The sequence below is a fragment of the Rattus norvegicus genome, chromosome 4, assembly GCF_036323735.1.
Source record: "Rattus norvegicus strain BN/NHsdMcwi chromosome 4, GRCr8, whole genome shotgun sequence".
NCBI classification, from domain to species: domain Eukaryota; kingdom Metazoa; phylum Chordata; class Mammalia; order Rodentia; family Muridae; genus Rattus; species Rattus norvegicus.
The window spans coordinates 69,136,943-69,142,709 of NC_086022.1; positions in this window are offsets into that span (position 1 = coordinate 69,136,943).

The following is a 5,767-nucleotide window of genomic DNA, read 5'->3' on the forward strand; positions in this document are numbered from 1 at the left end:
CACACACATATATATATATTTTAAGGTAGAGCACTTGCCTAGTATACATTAGGCTCTGAGTTTAAGTACCAACATTCCAAATAAATGAACAAAAATTAAATAGTTTAAAAAATTAATTTTTTAAAGACAGTCTCATGTAGCCCAGGCTGGCCTTGAAGTCCCTGTGTAGCCAAAAAGGACCTTGCAGTCCTGACTCTCTGGCTTCTATCTCCCAAGTACTAGATTACCACTGTACACTGTCACTGGGTCACTCTGCTTTCTGGAGCAAGGACTTGGAGATTAAGAATGCTTGTTGCGGGGTTGGGGATTTGGCTCAGTGGCAGAGCGCTTGCCTAGGAAGCGCAAGGCCCTGGGTTCGGTCCCCAGCTCCGAAAAAAAAGAACCAAAAAACAAAAAAAAACAAAAAAAAAACAAAAAACAAAAAACAAAAAACAAAAAAAAAGAATGCTTGTTGCTCCTCTGGAGGACCTGAGCTCATTCTCAAGCTAGGTGACTCACAACCAGTCTGGCTCCAGATTTGACGTCTCCTGGTCTCCATAGATACCCACACACGTGTGGGTACTCACTGCAAACACACACACATAAAACTAAAGATACATCGAAAACATTAACCGATCTAACCATAGCATGTCTTAAATCTCAGCACTCAGGAGGCAGAGGCAAGAGGATCCCTTTGTGCTCCTGGCCAGTCTTGTCTGCAGAGTGAGTTCTAGATAGCCAGAACTATATAGTGAGATCCTGTCTTGAAAAAACAAAACAAAACAAAACAAAACAAAAAAAAACTCAAAACAAAGATTAAAATCTGCAAGACAATAGTATGCACCTTTAATCCTAGTATTGTGAGGTCTAGGACAGTTTGATCTACTGAGTGAGTTCCAGGTCAACCAGGTCTGCACAGTAAAACCCTGCTTCCAAAACAAAAAGAAACAAAGAAATCTCTTTTAGCTGCCCTCGTGGGTTTTTGTTACTGTTTCCCTCTCTTTGTAGCAGGTCTGGAGATTGAACCTTGTGAGGATGTATGCCTGTTCAGCTGGGAAAGCCAAGGGCTTGGGCCCCTTGCACACAGGGAGACAGGAGAGGTCACAGATTCTTTCCTCACAAAGAACTTCAGATCACTCAGCAATCTGAGGAAGACTAAAATGCATGTTTAAAATAATTACAGGTCAGAGGATGGCTCAGAATGTTTAGAGAGGTTTACTGCCCAGGCTGACAACCTGAATTTCGAATTTCATCCCTAGGACTCACACAGTGAAAAAGGAGAAACAATTCCTGCAAGGAGTCCTTTGACCACCCCATGTACACAGTTCGCAAGTACACACCACACACACACACACACACACACACACACACACACACACACACACACACACACACACACACACACTGTATCCCCAAGGGCTGAGGATATAGCTTAGTTGACAGAATGCTTGCTTCTGCAAACCCTGGGCTTCATCACCAGTACCAAGTGTGGTAGTACTTACTTATAATCCTAGCACCCAGAAAATAGAAACAGGACACATAGAAGTACAAGTTTATCCTCAGCTAAATAGCCGCAAGTCGGAGGGACAGACTGGGATACAAGAGACCCTGTATCCATCAACCAAACCATTAGAACATAAAGCTAGGGGTTGGGGATTTAGCTCAGTGGTAGAGCGCTTGCCTAGGAAGCGCAAGGCCCTGGGTTCTGTCCCCAGCTCCAAAAAAAAAGAAAAAAAAATACATAAAAGGAAGTAATTCGTACCTTGAAAGGAAGTGCTCGCCAGTGGGTCGCTGGGCTGCAGACCTGTGGGTGCACGTTCATCTTGCCTTGCTGTGTCCCTCTCACCAGCACTTTGAAAGTTTCCTCAACTTCTATGATTTATACACTTTGGGGGACAGTCTGGACTCTGTCCTCCCTACAGCTCCCATGTGGGAACAGAGTCCACCCGGATACTGGCAACCTCTTACTAACCACCCCGGCTGGGCTACTGTTGAAATTCTCAAGTACGTACTTGAGAGGGACCCAGGAGACATATAGACAGGCTGGAGGTGGGGGGAGGGGGGATTGTTGGTTACACGCACCAAAGTCTTGCCTGCTATTAAGAGTGAGGCAGTTGGGTTCGGTCCCCAGCTCCGGAAAAAAAAAAAAAAAAGAACAACAACAAAAAAAAGAGTGAGGCAGTCTTTCCCAAAATTTGGCAGGTTCCTACGTGCCCTGTAAAACCATTCTCAAAAGACCTGGCCTCACGGATTTGGCCTAGACAGGCTGGGTAAACTAGAATTACTACAGCCGTCACACACCCCAGATGTTACATAGCTGGCAACCAGGTGGTTACACGAAACCAAGATCCCAAAGGGACAGTCTGGGGAAACAAAGACAGAAAATGTTTCATTCAGTGATTCTATTGTCTGGGGGTGTGAATGCGTGGAGATACTTGTTAATATTTCATTGCTCATAAGTTGTCCCTGAGGAAGCTATGGCACTTTCAAGCTTCCTAATGGTGGCCAGCAGAACCTGTGAGGTGGAGTTGCCTCAGTGCCTGCCCTGAGCAAGTGTAGCCCTGATGCAATTGACTGGTCAGTCAAAGTACCATCTAATATGGCTGGCAGGCTGGTGAAGTCATGGTGTTGTGTGAATCAATCAACGAAGCTCTGTCTGCAAGGTTAATAGTGGCGAAAATGTAGTTCCTCATGCCTGAGTGTTGATCTAGCCTTTCATGGGGCTGGGAACTAAGCAGTTCCAAAAGCCATCATTTGAGCTGGTGAGATGACTTACCCAAGTCTAACAACCTGAGTCTAATCCCCAGGACCTATTTAGTGGAAGGAGAGAACACTTCCTTACACAAGCACGCACACACTCACAGACACACAAATTTATTAACAAATTTAAATGCAGTCTAAGAAAAGTCAACCTTCACATAGAGGAACAATGATGTGGCTGGAGCAGAGCTCCCATGGCTCTAATTCCCCTTTATTTACAATTTGTAGAGACTTCACTAAAGGGGAAATTGCCTTAGATCCCAGAAATACCAATTATCTATGGTTTGCTGCAGTCCAGAACACCTAATCAAAAAGCTGAAGGCAGCTTCCGGCTCCAGCTGAGCTGCACCAGATTGTGAACCACCCAGGAGGTAGAGGCTGGCAGATGTGTTAATTCCAGGCCAGCCAGAGTTACAATGAAACCTTGTCTCAAAAAGATGGATATAGAAACAAAATAACAAAACCAAAATGGTCTACACTGATTTGCAGCCTGATTAACATTCTGACTTCTCAAAGCAGGTGGAATACCATGCAGTTTTTGACCTAAGATTGTTCGGCATCAGAACCCAGAACCTGTCGTGTATGTTTTGCCTGTATGTCTGTCTGTCTTTTTTTAATTTACTTATTTCATGTTTGTGAGTGCACTGTTACTGTCTTCAGACACCAGAAGACAGCATTGGATCCCATTACAGATGGTTGTGAGCCACCATGTGGTTGCTGGGAATTGAACTCAGGACCTCTGGACGAGCAGTCAGTGCTCCTAACCGCTGAGCCATCTCTCCGGCCGTGTATGTCTGTGTCTTGTGTGGACTTGGGCCCAAGGTCAGAAGAGGATGTTAGATCCTCAGAAACTACTTAGGGATGGTTATGAGCCAACATAGTGGTAACTGGCGTTGAACCCAGGCCTTTTTAAAGACACAGTCTCATTCTGTAGCCCTGGCTAGCCTAGAACACACTCTCTAGCACCTGCCTCCCAAGTACTGGGATTAAGGCATGTGCTACATGCCTGACTTTGGACAGGTTCTTGTGTAATTCAGAGCCAGGCTGATCTACCTAGTTCAGGACAGCCAGAGCTTCCTATGAGGCCCCACCTCAAACAAACAAGTCCTCATAATCCTGTGACAGCTTTTTTAGGCAGGTGAAGACAGGACATTGTATTAAACTGTGACAAAATGTGGCAACAGCTGTCTCACCCAGGTTTAATCCCCCTCATCTATGTCCCTGGGGCTACGCTTTTTCATAGTAGACTGAGGCTGGCAGCATATCCATTTTTCCACAAAATTTCCTGCTATGGAAAAGGATACGAAATCACATAAGGCTCACTTGACTGATTTAAGTATTTGGTGTGAAATTTTTTTGTCTTCATGTATGTGTACCATGTGAATGCTGTTCCTCCTAGTTTAAAACCGTGGGGAGAGAAGTTGGTGAACAGGGACAGTTGTTATGACTAGACAAACCCTTCACTAGGAGGTATCCCACCTCCTCCCAACCCCAAACATAAGGCACATTCTTGCTTTTTTGCTGGGGACTGAATATTGGATTTGCTTATTTTTTTTTAATTAAAAAAATACTTATTTTATGTATACAAGTACACTGTGGCTATTTTCAGACACACCAGAAGAGGGCATCAGATCTCATTATAGATGGTTGTGAGTCACCATGTGGTTGCTGGGATTTGAACTCAGGACCTCTGGAAGAGCAGTCAGTGCTCTTAACCTCTGAGCCACCTCTCCAGCCCTGTTTATTTTTTCAAGACAGGGTTTCCATTTGTAGTCCTGGCTGTCTGAAACTCACCATCTGTAGGCAACACTGGCCTCTAACTCAAGTCTCTCCAGTCCTTGAGCTTTAAGCTCTTTTTAAAGATTTGGGGGGGCTGGGGATTTGGCTCAGTGGTAGAACGCTTGCCTAGCAAGCGCAAGGCCCTGGGTTCGATCCTCAGCTCTGAAAAAAAGAATAGAAAATAAAAAAAAAGATTTGGGCTGTTTGGACCAGGATGGTCATGAGAAACATTGACATTGAGTTCCCATCTTTGTCTCAAGTGTGGCTAAGTGCTGGGGATGGCGAGGGTAGGGTGGGCAGATGAGTTTAGGTACTAGGGTACAATGGAGCTAGAGAGATGGCTCAGAGCTTAAGAGGACCTGCTGTTCTTCCAAGGTATCCAGATGTTCCTAGGTAACCAAGGTATTCCTAGCACCCCCATTTCAACAACCAGCAATGGTATTACACACCTTTAACAGTAGTTAGGAGACAGAGGCAGGCAGAACTCTATTCAAGGCCAGCCTAGTCTACATGAGACTCTTTCTCAAGATAAAGTGTCCCACGGATATTATTTTCTTGCAGAGAACCTGAGTTCAAGTCCCAGCCACATAGTGACTTAAGACCATTTGTGACTGCACTTCCAGATGACCCAATGTCCTTACCCTCTGCAGGTATCAGGCATGTGGGACAGACATATAGATATGTGTTAATTGGAGGGGCTGGAGAGATGGTTTGGCCATTAAAAGCACTAGCTGCTCTTCCAGAGTTAAATTCCCAGCAACCACATGGTGGCTCACAACTGTCTGTAATGAGATCTGGTGTGCACAAAACAAAAACAGAACATCCACGCCCATAAAAAACATGAACAAATATTTTTGTAAAAAATGACTCTTTCAAGCCAGGTATGGTGCTGCACACCTTTAATCTCAGCACTTGGGAGGCAGAGGCAGGAGGATCTCTGAGTTCAAGGTCAGCCTCGTCTTCAGAGTGAATTCCAGGACAGCCAGGGTTACATGGAGAAATCTGACCCTGACAAAAACAAAAAGATTAGTCTTTCAAATTCCCCATCCATGATTTACAGCTGTCTTGTTGGGAGCCTGAACCAGGCTTCACTGCAAGCATGTTACCAGGAGAGAGACTGAGCCTGAGGTAGAAGGCAGCCTTGAGAAGAGACCCACTTCTGGCCAATCCACACAGGACTGAGAATGAGATGAACAACTCTGCCATCTGTGGGGTTGAAGGCAGGTCATCCGTCACACAAGACAACAAA